This window comes from Heptranchias perlo, chromosome 20 (genome assembly GCF_035084215.1).
Source record: "Heptranchias perlo isolate sHepPer1 chromosome 20, sHepPer1.hap1, whole genome shotgun sequence".
Classification (NCBI taxonomy): domain Eukaryota; kingdom Metazoa; phylum Chordata; class Chondrichthyes; order Hexanchiformes; family Hexanchidae; genus Heptranchias; species Heptranchias perlo.
The window spans coordinates 9434349-9452566 of record NC_090344.1 but is presented as its reverse complement, the minus strand read 5'-3'; the positions used below and the strand labels follow the sequence as shown (position 1 = coordinate 9452566).

Sequence of the window (18218 nt, the reverse complement as noted above, 5' to 3'; positions counted from 1 at the left end):
AGCCCAAGATCAACGAGCCGCTGATAACAGAGGGGTGCAAACAATGCAGAATTCGCTGACACCCACATCCGACCGGTCCATCCATTCACGTTTTCTAATCCGATGTACAGCAATGTCTAGTTGTAGGAACATAGGAACGTCGGAACAGGAGTAGGCCATTCAGCCCATCGTGCCTGCTCCGTCATTTGATCAGATCATGGCTGATCTGTGATCGAGCTCCATATACCTGCCTTTGGTTGCCAAAAAGCTATCTATCTCACATTGAAATTTAACAATTGAGCTAGTATCAATTGCCGTTTGCGGAAGAGAGTTCCAAACGTCTACCACCCTTTTTGTGTCGAAATGTTTTCCAATCTCACTCCGGAAAGGTCTGGCTCTAATTTTTAGACTGTGCCCCCTACTCCTAGAATCGTCAACCAACCGAAATAGTTTCTCTCTATCCACCCTATCTGTTCCCCTTAATGTCTTACAAACTTCGTTCAGATCACCCCTTAACCTTCTAAACTCTAAAGAATACAACCCCAATTTGTGTAATCTCTCCTCGTAACTTAACCCTTCAAGTCCGGGGATCATTCTGCAGCAACACAAGATAAACTGTTTTATGTTCATTCAATGCAGTCGAAACAGTTTTCTAGATCAATATGTCGAAGAACCAACAAGGGAACAGTCTATTTTAGATCTAGTATTGTAAAATGACACAGGGTTAATTAGTAATCTTATAGTAAATGATCCTCTAGGGAAGAATGATCATAATATGATAGAATTTCATATTGAGTTTGATAGTGATGTCGTTGAGTCCGAAACTAGGGTCTTAAATTTAAACAAAACCTATAAGGTAGTTATGAGGGGTGAGTTGGCTGAGGTAGTTTGGGAAATTAGATTAAAAATATGATGGTAGATAAGCAATGGCGAACATTTAAAGAAATAATTCATAATTCTTCAACAAAATAACATTCGCTTGAGGATTAAAAACTCAACCGGAAAAGTGGACCAACCTTGGTTAACTGGAGAAATTAATGATAGAATTAGGTTAAAAGAGGCTTACAATGTTACCAAAAAGAGTAGTAAGCCTGAGGATTAGGAGGGTTTTTAGAAATCAGCAAAGGATGACCTAGGAATTGCAAAAATGCGAGAAAATAGAATGAGGGTAAATCAGCAAGAAATATAAAAATGGATTGTAAGAGCTTCTGCAAGTACGCAAAAAGGAAGAGATTAGCGAAAATAAACATGGGTCCCTTGGAGTCAAAGACAGGAGAATTAAAAATGGAGAATAAGGAAACGGCAGAGACGTTAAACAAGTATTTTGTGTCTGTCTTCACAGGAGAAGACACAAAAATCATACCAGCATTATTGGGGAACCAAGGTTCCAATAAGAGTGAGGAACCGAAAGCAATTAAATTAGTCAAGAAAAAGTACTGTCGAAATTAATGGGAAAAAAAGCTGACAAATTCATTGGATCTGATAGCCTACATCCTATGGTTTTAAAAGAGGTGGCTGCAGAGAAAGTGGATGCATTGGTTTTATCTTCCAGAGTTCCCATGATTCTTGAAACATCCCCATGGATTGGAAGATACCAAATGTAACTCCGCTATTCAAGAAAGGAGGCAGCGAGAAAACAGTGAACTACAGCCCATTTAGCCTGACAATAGTAGCAGGGAAATTGCGAGAATCTATTACTAGGGACTTGTTAACAGGGCACTTAGAAAATCATAATCTGGTTAGGCACATGCGACACGGTTTTATGAAAGGGAAATCGTATTTCAAAACTCTATTCAAAGTTTCGAGGATGTCGATAGCAGGGTCGATAAGGGAGAACCAGTGGATGTAGAACATTTGGATTTTCAAAAGGCATTCGACAAGTTGCCACACAAAGGTTGTTAAACAAGATGAGGGCTCATGGGATTGTGGGTAATCTGTTAGGATGGATTGGGGATTTGTTGACGTACAGAAAACGGAAAGTAGGAATAAACAGGTAATTTTCGGGTTGGCAGGTTGTAAATAGTGGGGTGTCGTGAAGATCAGTGCTCGGACCTCAGCTATTTACAATCTATATGAATGACCTAGATGAGGGGACCGAGTATAATGTATCCAAGTTTGCTGACGATACAAAACTAGGTGGGAAGGTAAGCCGTGAGGAGGACGCAAAGAGGATGCAAAGTGATACAGACAGGTTAAGTGAGTGGGCTAGAAGTTGGCAAATAAAGTATAAAGTGGGGAAATGTGAGATTATTCACTTTGGTAGGAAGAATAGAAAAGCAGAATATCTTTTAAAAGATGAGAGACTACGAAATGTTGGTATTCATAGGGATTTGTGTGTCCTTGTACATGGATCACAGAAAGTTAACATGCAGGTGCAGCAAGCAATTCGGAAAGCAAATGGTATGTTGGCCTTTATTGGGAGGTGGTTGGATTCCAAAGATAAGGAAGTTTTGCTGCAATTATATAGGGCTTTGGTGAGACCACATCTGGTGCACTGTGTACAGTTTTGATCTGTGGAACAATACACTTGCCTTAGAGTTGGTGCAACAAAGGTTCACTAGATTGATTCCTGGGATGAGAGGGTTGTTGTATGAGGAGAGATTGAGCAGAATGGCCCGAGATTCTCTGGAGTTCAGAAGAATGAGAGGTGATCTCATTGAAACATGTAAAATTCTTGGAGGGCTTGACAGGGTAGATGCTGGGACGCTGTTTCCCCTGACTGGAGAGTATAGAACTAATGGTTATAATCTCAACATAAGGGGCCGGCCATTTAGTACAGAGTTTTCTTCACTGAGAGGGTTGTGAGCCATTGGAATTCTCGACCCCAGAGGGCTGTGGATGCTGAGCCATGAAATCGATTCAAAACTGAGTTCGGTCGATTTTTGGACACGAAGGCACTCAAGGGATATGGGGACAGGTCGGGAAAGTGGAGTTGAGGTCGAAGATAAGCGACGACGTTATCAAATGGCGGAGCAGGCGCGAGGGACTGGATGGCCAACTCTTGCTCCTTTCGCTGATGTTGGTCTGCTGGAAAAGCAGAACTTGCCAGCTGTTTTAAATTTTTTAGCCTGAACAGGGACTTGAACCCTGGACTCTCAGATCACTACCTGTTTTAAAAGTCTGTTGCTTTACCGACTGAGCTATCCAGGCTCGCTATTAGATGGGTTTCCATCACACAGATACATGGTGGGTCTCTGAATTATCCCTGTCGATGCCGAATTTGGGGGGAGTATCCCTTTGAAAAAATTTTCAGCAACGTGTTGAGGAGAATCCTTGTTTCTGTTGAACATGATGTAAGAAACATGGGCAGCGAAATCGTGATTTTGCAGTTCTTCTTGGTTGTACAAAATGTCTTGTCATTCGTTAGCAGCAATTAAACAAAAACACTTTACCCAATGGCTCAAAAGCTAAACTTGTTCCACACGGGAGCTGGAAAAGGCCTCTCGACCTTTCAGCCGATCAACAATTGAAAGCTGAATAATTTCACCCGATACATGGTGACACCAGGCAGTAAGTTTGCCTCCCGAATTTTCCCGACACGACACTTCAAACCGATCAATACCTGCTTCACGGAAAGAAGAATTGTGTTTTTGGTTCTTTGGATTCAATGATCTCGTGCCGGCCGCTTTACCATTTCAGCTGTCGCCAATTTCCCCCTCTCCTCTGAAAACAAATAAACTCGCACCTGCTATTGCAAGACGGTCGGCCAGAGGAGCCTCAGTGCCCACATGGGGACATGAAGAAGCATTTCTCCAGCGTATAATTATTGTAGAAATAACGCGCGCTGACCGATTGCGCCACTGGAGCCGCGCACGGTCTGTGTCACCACTGCTCGCATCAAACAGCTTCATCCTCCGTCTCTCAATTATCGCTTCCTGATCTTTCCCACACAGAAGCCTCCAACCAAGAGGCGCTTCGTTAAACATCCGCAGTGACCTTTAAAAGCCGTGGAATCTGAAACAAAGCCCCAGACGATAAGAACTTTTAATGATATTATTATTATTAACTTAAGGACAATTATTTCCTTGCTACTTTGAGGATTTGGGGAAATTGGGAGCTGAAACTAAGTAACTCTCTCTGGGCTATCGTTGATTGAAGAGATGGGCGTATTTTCATTTGGAAACCGAGACTCTGAACTTTCTGATGGAGAAATGTGACAGAAGATTGTGGTTAGTGGCAGTTGCCGGGGAGATTTAGAGGAGAGAGAGAAAAGTTAAAGTCACACCTGTGACAGCTCAAGTGCTCTGCTTATCTGTAATATCCGGAAAGTAATGTAAAATACAGGACAAACCAGTTTGTTCTCGGTTATCAAAAATACCAAAACTCCCGGGTTCAAAGGTGGATTCGGAAAGAGGGAACGGATTTGACCGCCAGACCGAAATCATTCCACATGAATCTGAAGCGCCTTGGGGAAAACGGCAGTGCGAACTGTTATGTTCGTGTCATGACTTGAAAGACCCTCCAATTACCGACAGTATCTTTGAAGGAGTTGTGCAGCCAAGCCACGATAGAAGCTGCTTTGCATTCGTCAAACGTGTAGGTGACGATATTGGGGTTGATAAGGGTCGATCTCAATTATTTGAAATCTCACCATGTGACCCGAAGATTGACCGCAGAATCGAGTTTTTCCTGTAAGTCCTGAATTGAAGGGAAAGGCGCAACAAGCAGGTCGGAGAAATGAAGAGCAGAAAATGTGGATGAAACTTACACGAGTGAAAATCCCTGTATGTTGGAAGACTCAGTCCCCAGTGGTGGAGAGGATTGGTATTTCAAGCTGTCTCACAGCTCACACACACACGATTGGTTCATTTAATCACCTTCAACAACTCGATTACATCAACACTTAATCTTCTATACACAAGGAAATACAAACCTTTTCTATGCAACTTGTCCGCATAAATTAACCATTTTAGCCCCGGTATAATTCTGGTCAATCTGCGCTGCACCCCCACCAAGGCCAATATATCCTCCCTGAGGTGTGGTGCCAAGAACTGAATGCAGTACTCTAAATGTAGTCTCAGCAGAGTTTATATAACTGGAACATAACTTCCACCCCTTTGAATTCCAGCTCCCTTAAGATAAAGGCCAAAGTTCCATTAGAATTTTAAATTATTTTTTGTAACTGTCCACTGACATTTCACGATTTCTGCACTTGGACTCGGAACATCTTTCCTCCCCCACAGTTCCTAGCCTCTCACATGTTAGAAAATATCTGATCTATCTTGCTGAGGTCCAAAGTGTATGACTTCACACTTCCCCATATTGAAAGATTGAACAATCTTCGGTTCTTTTCCATAGAAAATAGAATGCTGAGGGTGAGCTGAAATAGGACTTTAAGATTATGCAAGGGTTTGATAGGTCAGACGTAGATAAGGTGTTTGCAATTTTGGGGGGAGGAGTCCAAAATTGGGGCCATAAATATCAGATAGTCACAATTTAATCCAATATGGCATTCAAGAGAACCACATTTGCAAAGATGCTCGCTAGAATGTGCAACTCGCTACCACAAGGAGCAGTTAAGGCGAAAAGCATGGATGCATTTACGGGGAAGAGAGATAAACACATGGAGGAGAAAGGAATATTAGGGTTTGCTCATTGGGTTCGATGAAGCGGGGTTGGATGAGGTTCGTCTGCAGCATAAACACCGGCGTCGTCTAGTTGGGCCGAATTGTCTGTTTCTGAGATGTACATTCTATGTAATTCTATGTAAACTCCATCTGCCACAGTTTTACCAACTTATCAATTTCGCTTTGCAACTTTATGCTCCCATCTACATTATTCACCGTGTCACCTAAGTTGGTGTCGTCGACAAACTTGGATATATGGCTCTCTATTTCTTCATTTGCCTCATTTATGCATATAGTAAAAAGCTAATGCCCCGGTACAGATCCCTGGGGGACACCACTAATCACAGCCTGTCAATTTGAGCACAGATCCATTATCCCTACTCTCTGACGCCTACCTTCCAACCAACTCCCCAACCATGTCAATAGGTTGCTTTAATATCCATGTGCTCTCATTGTTAACAGTCTCTTATGTGGTACCTCATCGAATGCCTCTGGAAGTCAATATGCATATAACACCCATAGACACTGCATTATCTACCACGTTATTACATCTTCAAGATGTAATAACGTGGAGATGAAATCCCGTCTTCGCACTGAGGACACCATCCAACGTGTTGCGTGGCACTACCACCGTGCGAAATGGGATAGATTCAGAACAGATCTAGCAGCTCAAAACTGGGCATCTATGAGGCGCCGTGGGCCATCAGCAGCAGCAGAATTGTATTCCAGCACAATTTGTAACCTCATGGCCCAGCATATTCCTCACTCTACCATTACCAACAAGCCAGGGGATCAACCCTGGTTCAATGAGGAGTGTAGAAGAGCATGCCAGGAACAGCACCAGGCGTACCTAAAAATGAGGTGCCAACCTGGCGAAGCTACAACTCAGGACTACATGCATGCTAAACAGCGGAAGCAACATGCTATAGACAGAGCTAAGCGATTCCACAAGCAACGGATCAGATCAAAGCTCTGCAGTCCTGCCACATCCAGTCGTGAATGGTGGTGGACAATTAAACAACTAACGGGAGGAGGAGGCTCTGCAAACATCCCCATTCTCAATGATGGCGGAGTCCAGCACGTGAGTGCAAAAGACAAGGCTGAAGCGTTTGCAACCATCTTCAGCCAGAAATGCCGAGTGGATAATCCATCTCAGCCTCCTCCCGATATCCCCACCATCACGGAAGCCAGTCTTCGGCCAATTCGATTCACTCCACGTGATATCAAGAAACGGCTGAGTGCACTGGATACATCAAATGCTATGGGCCCCGACAACATCCCAGCTGCAGTGCTGAAGACTTGTGCTCCAGAACTAGCTGCGCCTCTAGCCAAGCTGTTCCAGTACAGCTACAACACTGGCATCCGCCCGACAATGTGGAAAATTGCCCAGCTATGTCCTGTCCACAAAAAGCAGGACAAATCCAATCCGGCCAATTACCGCCCCATCAGTCTACTCTCAATCATCAGCAAAGTGATGGAAGGTGTCGTCGACAGTGCTATCAAGCGGCACTTACTCACCAATAACCTGCTCACCGATGCTCAGTTTGGGTTCCGCCAGGACTACTCGGCTCCAGACCTCATTACAGCCTTGGTCCAAACATGGACAAAAGAGCTGAATTCCAGAGGTGAGGTGAGAGTGACTGCCATTGACATCAAGGCAGCATTTGACCGAGTGTGGCACCAAGGAGCCCGAGTAAAAATGAAGTCAATGGGAATCAGGGGGGAAACTCTCCAGTGGCTGGAGTCATACCTAGCACAAAGGAAAATGGTAGTGGTTGTTGGAGGCCAATCATCTCAGCCTCAGGGCATTGCTGCAGGAGTTCCTCAGGGCAGTGTCCTCGGCCCAACCATCTTCAGCTGCTTCATCAATGAACTTCCCTCCATCATAAGGTCAGAAATGGCGATGTTCGCTGATGACTGCACAGTGTTCAGTTCCATTCGCAACCCCTCAGATAATGAAGCAGTCCGAGCCTGCATGCAGCAAGAACTGGACAACATCCAGGCTTGGGCTCATAAGTGGCAAGTAACATTCGCGCCAGACAAGTGCCAGGCAATGACCATCTCCAACAAAAGAGAGTCTAACCACCTCCCCTTGACATTCAACGGCATTACCATCGCCGAATCCCCCACCATCAACATCCTGGGGGTCACCATTGACCAGAAACTTAACTGGAACAGCCATATAAGTACTGTGGCTACGAGAGCAGGTCAGAGGCTGGGTATTCTGCGGCGAGTGACTCACCTCCTGACTCCCCAAAGCCTTTCCACCATCTACAAGGCACAAGTCAGGAGTGTGATGGAATACTCTCCACTTGCCTGGATGAGTGCAGCTCCAACAACACTCAAGAAGCTCGACACCATCCAAGATAAAGCAGCCCGCTTGATTGGCACCCCATCCACCACCCTAAACATTCACTCCCTTTGACGATCCGGATTCTTTCCCCTCAGTCTGGTTCAGTAATAACTGAAGTCGAATACATTTTAAAGTCCAACACATCTTTAATAGCAGGGTTCTTAGTCTGCAGCATTGATTTGGACTCCTGATAGAGTCCCTCTATGCTGGCAGAGCAAGAACAAGAAACAAACAGAAATCCACACGTTTTTATACAAATCAATAGGGTTGGAACATACTTAACGAGGGTCAACACCAATCATAAGCCGGGCATAGGTTGCCATGCGAGGTTACATTATTTCCGGCCAATCATAAATAATCATGTGCTGATCATGCTGCTGTTAGACATCAAAGGGGATAACTTCCTCACTTTCCAACTTGGAATGTTCTTCCCTGTTCCTTCTGTTCCTTATCTCCCAACCTGGAATGTCTTTCAACTTTGGCTAAGCTCGTTCCCTATATTGATCTGCCATAAACATGGAGACATTCAGACCAGTCCTTGACTCACATCAAAGACCTATCATTGATAAGACAATGCAGGCCTGATGACTAAGCAAACATATGGCCCAGCAGGAGGGCCAGGCCACTTGTATCAATCTCAGTTACTAACTAATTAACCCTTTCTAACCATTTTGCATTCTGCTTCTTTGCCACGTAGGCATCTTAATATTTTACCGAAAACTGACCACGTAGGGATTCTCACCTTCACCACCGGCGCACTGTGGCTGCAGTGTGCACCATCCACAGGATGCACTGCAGCAACTCGCCAAGGCTTCTTCGACAGCACCTCCCAAACCCGCGACCTCTACCACCTGGAAGGACAAGGGCAGCAGGCGCATGGGAACAACACCACCTGCACGTTCCCCTCCAAGTCACACACCATCCCGACTTGGAAATATATCGCCGTTCCTTCATTGTCGCTGGGTCAAAATCCTGGAACTCCCTTCCTAACAGCACTGTGGGAGAACCGTCACCACACAGACTGCAGCGGTTCAAGAAGGCGGCTCACCACCACCTTCTCGAGGGCAATTAGGGATGGACAATAAATGCCGGCCTTGCCAGCGACGCCCACATCCCGTGAACGAATGAAAAAAAAACTAGTTTTGTTAAACTTGACTTACCCTTTACAAATCCATGCTGGCTTCTCTGATCAATTCATATTTATCCAAGTGCTCAGTCACTCTTCCCGAATAACATATACTGGTAACTGCCTCACAACAGACGACAGACTAATAGGTCTATAATTTCCTACCTTATCTCTCCTCCCGTTCATAAATAATGGAATGACATTGGCAATTTTTCAATCCATGGAACAATTCCTGAAACAAGAGAGTTTGAACGATCATGAATGAAGCATGTACAATTTCCTCACCTACTCCATTTAATCCCCTGGGATGGTAAACATCGGGTCCTGGAGATTTGTCTATCTTTAATCTAATTTTTTTCTCCAATACCATTATTTTACTTAGACTGAAACCCCTTGACTTATTTCTGGGCGCGATTAGGTAGGTGTATAATTCTCGATTCGAGGTTCATACCCGGGAGAAGCCCAAATTTAGCCCTCGACTTTTGATCTTGACGTGTGGTTCAAACTTTTGGAAAGAGGGAAAAGAAGTCCCCAAATTACTCCACCTGAATCTCAAGCGCTTTCGGAAGAAGTTCAGTTCAAACAATCTGGACTTTAATGGCACCTCAATGACCTGCACTTTCATTGAACGAGCTTTCTTTGCAATTGCCTTCCGCCTTGAAACCTCTCTGGGCTTTCATCTCACTGAAGCCGAGTTTGGTCGCTTTGTATCTGTGAGCATGTCGGTGAAGAGGTTAGCTTTGATATGGGTCTCTTTCAATTTTGAAGATCTCGTCAAGTTCAGCGAAAAGAAACCGAGAATCGAATTGTCCCTGTAAGTGATGAATTGAAGGGATTGGTGCTCCAAGCAGATCTGGAAAATGCGCAGTGCGGTCGATCAGGAGTTCCAAATCCACCCTCTCGCCACTCGGCGATCATATTAACTGAACTTTACTCTGGCCCAGTGTCACCGCGCTGAAATCGAGTATTTCTCCGGCACGTTTCTCTTAACTTCATAGTTGTTGATTTAAGAGTGAAGACCGGCTCGTTGGATTTTAACTCCTGCAAGCTTCAACCATTCATTTTGGAAAAGTAAACTGACAGGAGACAGTTGTTTTTTTGGTCGCTACAATCTCAAGGTTTAGTTGAGTGAATTACTGGTTTAGAAGGTGACCTCTTCACCTTTCTCGTTGGTGCTATTGGTAAGATTGATTCGAGCCCTTATTTTATTTTTCCTGAGGATTCATCGCCTCAAAGTTCCACGGTTTCAATGTGTGTTTTGTCTGCAAGAAAATGTACAGTGATCATTGCCGGCTGAGCAGAGCTGTTAGTCCAACATTTACCCTGTGGACTAAAAAAAACCTTGTGATCGGAGAGCAGGCACATGAAACTTATAAAGGAATGGAACATTGGTTTCACGCAAATCACAATTCATCTTGACAGACAAGGTCACGAAAGGCTAATTCGCTGTGACGTGGAGATTTCTGTAGTGAGCGAGACCAGACTGTTTCTATGTTCAGAGAATAAATGTCACACACTTTATGTTGGAAAAGAAAAACGGTGGGGATTTTTGTCAGAGCCCGATGCCTTTCGTGTTGTATCAGATGCTTCTCGTTGCGTTACTTTCAACTTGACCGCATATCCGGTTAGGGCGTTCTTGTGATAAACGGCGACAATTGCCTGCTTTGATAAATTTAACAACGGCTGCACAAGATTCCTGGTGTCATAAACACTGAACTTTTAATCCCACTCTTAAGATACAGTCGGTAAAATGATGACATTTCTTCACATGCAAAGCACAAAAAGCAAAGATTCCAACCACTCGCTGTGTGAAGAAGTTTTTCCTCATGTCACCTTTGGTTCTTTTGCCAATCACCTTAAATCTATGCCTTTTGTTTCATGTCCCTTCCGCCAATGGGAACAGTTTCACTCTATCTACCCAATCTGGACCCTTCATGATTTTGAATATCTCTATCAATTCTCCTCTCAGCCTTCTCAGTTCCAAGGTGAACATTCCCAGCTTCTTCAATCTATCCATGTAACTTAAGTCCCTCATCCCTGGAATCATTGTAGTAAATCTCCTCTGCACCCTCTCAAGGCCGTCACATCCTTCCAAAAGTGCACTGCCCAGAACTGGACCCAATATTCCATTTGTGGCCGAAATAGTGTTTTATGAAGGTTCATCATGACTTGCTTGTTTTTGTACTCTATGCCCCTCTTTATAAAGCCCAGGACCCCGTCTGCTTTTTAAACCGCTTTCTCAACCTGCCCTGCCACTTTCAACGATTTGTGCACATATACCCCCAGGTCCCTCTGTTCCTCTAACCCTTTTAGAATTGTACCCTTTAGTTTATATTGCCTCTCCTCGTTTTTCCCACTAAAATCCACCACCTCGCATTGTTCCGCGTTAAACTTCATCTGCCACGTGTCCGTCCATGCCACCGGCGTGTCCATATCCTCTTCAAGTCTATCCACCTCACTGTTCTCTACTCTTCCAAGTTTTGTGTAATTTGCAAATTTTGATATTGTACTCTTCACTCCAAAGCCCAAGTCATTAATATATATCAAGAAAAGCAGTGGTCCCAGCACCGACCCCTCTGGTACACCATTGCCCACCTCCCTCCAGTCCAAAAAAACAACAGTTTTCTGTTTCCTGTCATTTAGCTGGTGTTGCATCCATGTTGCTATTGTCCCATGTGTTCCATGGGCTGCAATCTTGATCGCAAGCCTACCACGTGGCACTTTATCAAACGCTTTTTGAAAGTCCATATACACCACGTCAACTGCATTGACCTCATCTACCCTCTCTGTTACCTCATCAAACAACTCTATCAAGTTGGTTAAACACGATTTGCCTTTAACAAATCCGTGCTGGCATTCCCTAATCAATCCATACTCGTCCAAGTGACTGTTAATTCTGTCCCGGATTATCATTTCGAAAACTTTCCCCATCACCGAGGATAAACTTACTGGCCTATAGTTGCTGGGTTTATCTTTACACCCTTTTTTTGAACAAGGTTGTAACCTTTGCAATTCTCCACTCCTCTGGCACCATCCCCATAACTAAGGATGTCTGGAAGATAATGGCCAGTACCTCTGCAATTTCCCCCTTTACTTCCCTCAGCATCCTCGGGTGCATCCCATCCAGACTAGTTGACTTATCTATTTTAAGTACAACAAGCCTTTCTAGTACCTCTTCTTTCTCTTTTTATAGCCCATCCAGTATCTTAACTATATCTTCCTTTATCGAGAATCTGGCAGCATCTTCTTCCTTGGTAATGACCAATGCGAAGTACTAATTTAGTACCTCTGCCATGCCCACTGCCTCCATGAGTAGATCTCCTTTATGGTCCCTAATCGTCCCCACCCCTCCTCTTACTACCCGTTTACTGTTAACATGTCTGTAGAATACTTTTTGATTCAATTTTATGTTTTCCGCTATTCTTATGCTTTCTCTTTGCCCCTCTTATTTCCTTTTTCACTTCCCCTCTGATCTTTCTATATTCTCTCTGGTTGGCACTTGTGTTATCAATCTGACATCTGTCATACGCCACTTTTCCCCGCTTCATCTTATTCTCTATCTCTTTTATTAACCAGGGAGCTCTGGCTTTAGTTGCCTTACCTTTCTACCTCGTTGGAATGTACCTTCTCCATACCCGAATCATCTTTCTAAAAGCCGCCCACTGTCCAATTATAGTTTTGCCTGACAATCTTTAATTCCAATTTACCGGGGCCAGATCTGTTCTCATCCCACTGAAATTGACCCTCCTCCAGTTGAGTATTTTTATTTTAGAGTGGACAAAGTCCATTTCCATAGCTATTCTAATCCTTATGATACTGATCGCTGCTTCCTAAATGCTCCCCCACTGACACTTGCTCCACTTGGCCCGCCTCATTATCTTGAACCAATTCCAGCAATGTCTCCTTCCTCAGTGGGCCAGAAACGTACTGGTCGAGAAAGTTATCCTGAACACATTTCAAAAATCCTTCCCCCTCTATGCGCCTTATATTATTGTTATCCCAGTCTATATTAGGGTAGTCATGATGTGGAGATGCCGGTGATGGACTGGGGTTGACAATTGTAAACAATTTTACAACACCAAGTTATAGTCCAGCAATTTTATTTTAAAACATTTACCTGAGGAAGGAGGAAGCCTCCGAAAGCTTGTGAATTTAAAATAAAATTGCTGGACTATAACTTGGTGTTGTAAAATTGTTTATATTAGGGTAGTTGAAATCCCCAGTTATTACTGCTCTATGCCTTTTGTACCTCTCTGTAATTTCCCTGAAAATGTGCTCATCTATATCCGTCCCACTAGCTGGTGGCCTATAGAATACACCAAGCAGTGTAATCGCACCTCTAATGTTCCTTAACTCGAACTCAGTACCCAGGAGAAATTCCCTCGTTCCTGGGAACTTTGTATTAAGCAGAAGTTTGCAGCAAAAGGTGTTTGTAGTGGGACTGAGAAATGCTTAAACAGTCGGCACCCTGTGAAACAGAGCTCCAAGTGTCGGTTTAAATAAAGTCCTGAACTGACAGAGCGGAGGGCAGATGAGGATTGAATTAAATCCCAATTCACTGAATCTAAACAAGGTTTTTCTAAGTGAATCTGTCAGGAGTGGGATTCCTGAGCTTGTGTGTGAGCTGAAACTGGATCGGTCCCGTTCTGTGAAGAATGAATGCCAGGCGGCTCCCAGACAGGGCTCAGGCCGGGACTGGCAGCTCTCCGCTGGGAACGGCTGGATTGGAGAGCAGGGCTCCTGCGCTGTTGCTGCTGCTGCTTCCGCCTCTTCGAGTCCCTGTGGCGGTTGGTACCGATCTCCCTCCTATGGATCCGGATCCAGCTACTTGCTGTGGACCTCGTGGCGCAACGGCAGCGCGTCTGACTCCAGATCAGAAGGATGCGTGTTCAAATCACGTCGGGGTCATCGCATTTTCGCAACGTTTCAGCGTCACTCTGTTTGATCGCGGGGCAGTCTTTTCGGGATGGTCTGTTCACTGCATGTAAAATAATATTGATCACAGAATAAACACACCACAGAAAGAGGCCATTCGACCCATCAATTCCTGACCTGCCTTTTGTCAGAACAATCCCATTGGTCCCTTTCCCCGTGGCCCTGCATTTTCCCCTTCAAGTATTTATCAAATTCTTTTTGAAAGCCACGATTGAATCTGCTTCCACCACCCTTTCAGGCAGCGCATTTCAGATCATAACCATTCGCTGCATAAAAAAGATTTCCATCCTGTCGCCTTTGGTTCGTTTGCCAATCACCTCAAATCTGTGTCCTCTTGTTCCCGACACTTCCGTCAATGGGAACAGCTACTCTTTATTAACTTTATCTAAACCCTTCATGACTTTGAACACTTCTATCAAATCTCCTCTGAACCTTCTCTGTTCTAAGCAGAACAACCCCAGCACGGTGTAAATGCGGTCAATTTGCTCCAATGTATTTATTTGGGCATTAAACAAAACGTGAAAGACTGGCAAGGCGATTTGCGAACAAAGCTCGTTGCTTTAAGACAATAAATCTAATCGCTGTGTGGGCGTTGGGTTCAAATCCGACGACTGATAGAATTTCTGGCAATGTTCATTTTGACCTGTTCGCAGAAAACCCGCTTGTAGTGCGATGGAGCAGATGATGTGAAAGAAGCTGAAAGTGAAAGTGCGGATATTAGTTTGATCACAGTGACTGGACAGGTTTCCACAGGGAAGGGCCTCAAACACTGAAGATTCTTTCCAGCAGAGTGGGACAGGTGATCAAAGTGACCGGACTCTAGCGGCGCAATCAGTCAGTGCGCGGTCCTGAAATGACATTACATGATCGGGAAATGGCGAGATTGTTAATTCGAGTCTCAGCTAAGTCAAACAATCCTTTTGCTTGTGAACATTTCGAACAGAGTTGAAGGTACAATTGGTGTGCTCCAAAATGCATCTACATATTTGAATTGACATGTGGTTCCTCCGGACCACTCTGTTGCAAAGTTTAGTTTTTTTTTTATTCGTTCATGGGATGTGGGCGTCGCTGGCGAGGCCGGCATTTATTGCCAATTCCTAATTGCCCTTGAGAAGGCGGTGGTGAGCCGCCTTCTTGAACCGCTGCAGTCCGTGTGGTGACGGTTCTTCCACAGTGCTGTTAGGAAGGGAGTTCCAGGATTTTGACCCAGCGACGATGAAGGAACGGCGATATAGTTCCAAGTCGGGATGGTGTGTGACTTGGAGGGGAACGTGCAGGTGGTGTTGTTCCCATGTGCCTGCTGTAGTCCTTCTAGGTGGTAGAGGTCGCGGGTTTGGGAGGTGCTGTCGAAGAAGCCTTGGCGAGTTGATGCAGTGCATCCTGTGGATGGAACACAATGCAGCCACAGTGCGCCGGTGGTGAAGGCAGTGAATGTTAAGTGTGGTGGATGGGGTGCCAATCAAGCGGGCTGCTTTATCTTGGATGGTGTCGAGCTTCTTGAGTGTTGTTGGAGCTGCACTCATCCAAGCAAGTGGAGAGTAGTCCATCACACTCCTGACTTGTGCCTTGGAGATGGTGGAAAGGCTTTGGGAAGTCAGGAGGAGAGTCACCCACCACAGAATACCCAGCCTCTGACCTGCTCTCGTAGCCACAGTATTTATATGGCTGGTCCAGTTAAGTTTCTGGTCAATGGTGACCCCCAGAATGTTGATGGTGGGGGATTCGGCGATGGTAATGCCGTTGAATGTCAAGGGGAGGTGCTTAGACTCTCTCTTGTTGGAGATGGTCATTGCCTGGCATTTGTCTGGCGCGAATGTTACTTGCCAGTTTTGAGCCCAAGCCTGGATGTTGTCCAGGTCTTGCTGCATGCGGGAACGGACTGCTTCATTATTTGAGGGGTTGCAAATGGAAGTGAACACTGTGCAATCATCAGCGAACATCGCCATTTCTGACCTTATGATGGAGGGAAGGTCATTGATGTTGCAGCTGAAGATGGTTGGGCCTAGGACACTGCCTTGAGGAACTCCTGCAGCAATGTCCTGGGGCTGAGATGATTGGCCTCCAACAACCACTACCATCTTCCTTTGCGTTAGGTATGACTCCAGCCACTGGAGAGTTTTCCCCCTGATTCCCATTGACTTCAATTTTACTCGGGCTCCTTGGTGGCAAACTCGGTCAAATGCCGCCTTGATGTCAAGGGCAGTCACTCTCACCTCACCTCTGGAATTCAGCTCTTTTGTCCATGTTTGGGCCAAGGCTGTAATGAGGTCTGGAGCCGAGTGGTCCTGGCGGAACCCAAACTGAGCATCGGTGAGCAGGTTATTGGTGAGTAAGTGCCGCTTGATAGCACTGTCGACGAAACCTTCCATCACTTTGCTGATGATTGAGATTAGACTGATGGGGCGGTAATTGACCGGATTGGATTTGTCCTGCTTTTTGTGGACAGGACATCCCTGGGCAATTTTCCACATTGTCGGGTAGATGGCAGTGTTGTAGCTGTGCTGGAACAGTTTGGCGAGAGGCGCAGCTCGTTCTGGAGCACAAGTCTTCAGCACGACAGCTGGGATGTTGTCGGGGCCCATAGCCTTTGCTGTATCCAGTGCACTCAGCCGTTTCTTGATATCACGTGGAGTGAATCGAATTGGCTGAAGAATGTCTTCCGTGATGGTTTGGATATCGGGAGGAGGCCGAGATGGATCATCCACTTGACACTTCTGGCTGAAGGTGGTTGCAAATGCTTCAGCCTTGTCTTTTGCACTCACGTGCTGGACTCCGCCATCATTGAGGATGGGGATGTTTGCAGAGCCTCCTCCTCCCGTTAGTTGTTTAATTGTCCACCACCATTCACGACTGGATGTGGCAGGACTGCAGAGCTTTGATCTGATCCGCTGGTTGTGGAATCGCTTAGCTCTGTCTATAGCATGTTGCTTCCGCTGTTTAGCACGTTTGTCGTCCTGAGTTGTAGCTTCACCAAGTTGGCACCTCATTTTTAGGTACGCCTGGTGCTGCTCTTGCCATGCTCTTCTGCACTCCTCATTGAACCAAGGTTGATCTCCTGGCATGTTGGTAATGATAGAGTGAGGAATATGCCGGGCCATGAGGTTACAGATTGTGCTGGAATACAAATCTGCTGCTGCTGATGCTCAGTTTTGAGCTGCCAGATCTGTTCTGAATCTGTCCCATTTAGCACGGTGGTAGTGCCACACAACACGTTGGATGGTGTCCTCAGTTCGAAGGCGGGACTTGGTCTCCACAAGGACTGTGCGGTGGTCACTCCTACCAATACTGTCATGGACAGATGCATTTGCGACAGGTAGATTGGTGAGGACGAGGTCAAGTAACTTTTTTACAGGAGGGAGGTTGCGGTTTTGGAGACGCAAACTATGATTTTGATCCATCTATAAATCGTGGGATTTAACTGGAGCTTCAAACCAGCACCTTTGACCGCTCAGCCAGGATACTTTCCATCCTGCACTGCAGGAGTAGTTTTACAGGAATAGAATTACAGCAAACAAGAATTCTACCCCTCAAGCACCAATGCTCGCACGGCAGCAGGATGCATGTGTCCAGTTCGAAACCTGTCTGAAGGAACATACAGTCTGACAGAGCCGGAAGTCCAGCAGATTGACTTTCGGTCTGAGCAGAGGATGAGTCTCCTCCTTGAGAGTGTTTCGCCAATCCAGCTCAGAGTGGATTTAGAATCATAAATTCGGGTGTGACTGGAGCCACTTGTGTAAGATGAAGTGCAGGGGGCAGTTTCACATCCTTGACGGACATTAATGCTCCTGTTGCGGTTTTGCTGCAAAATTTCACTTCCCAGCTCCCGAAATTAAAATTCAACTCTGGTGGGACTCGAACCCACAACTTTTGAATATCTTCTCCAATTGATTAGGTAGAAGTCCAACACGCTATCCATTGCGCCACAGAGTCAGTTATGCAATGGGCGGGAGAGCGGGGATCCTGTGCTGTGGTTGAGGCGGTCAGGCTGCTCCTGCTTCCGCCTCTCACATTCCGAGAGCCGCGGTGGCGGTCTGCACGGATCACCCTCCAATGGATCCGGCTCCAGCCGCTTGTTGTGGGCCTGGTCCAAGAACAGTCGCGTCTGACTCCAAATCAGATGGCTGCGTGTTTTGAACCAGGTTGAAATCACAGCATTTTCACTGTGGCTCAGGTTCCTGCCGAAAGATTTTAGATCGGGACAGTGTTTTAGGGATGGGATGTTCAGTGTTTGTGCAACAAAATCAAAATTAAATTTGAG

The 18218-nt window shown here is 45.5% G+C and overlaps 3 non-coding genes across 3 annotated transcripts; 1 reads left to right on the top strand and 2 right to left on the bottom strand.

The window, feature by feature from the left end:
* Positions 1-3044: 3044 nt before the first annotated feature.
* Positions 3045-3129, bottom strand: trnak-uuu (transfer RNA lysine (anticodon UUU)). The gene is given in 2 exon segments: positions 3045-3080; positions 3093-3129. It is a non-coding gene; the product is annotated as a tRNA-Lys (tRNA).
* A 10732-nt stretch (positions 3130-13861) lies between these two features.
* trnaw-cca (transfer RNA tryptophan (anticodon CCA)) lies at positions 13862-13933 on the top strand. Its single transcript has one exon. It is a non-coding gene; the product is annotated as a tRNA-Trp (tRNA).
* Positions 13934-17797: 3864 nt separating this feature from the next.
* On the bottom strand, positions 17798-17890 carry trnar-ucu (transfer RNA arginine (anticodon UCU)). Its single transcript has 2 exons — positions 17854-17890; positions 17798-17833 (listed from the first exon to the last, which is right to left on the bottom strand). It is a non-coding gene; the product is annotated as a tRNA-Arg (tRNA).
* Between the last annotated feature and the right edge of the window lie 328 nt (positions 17891-18218).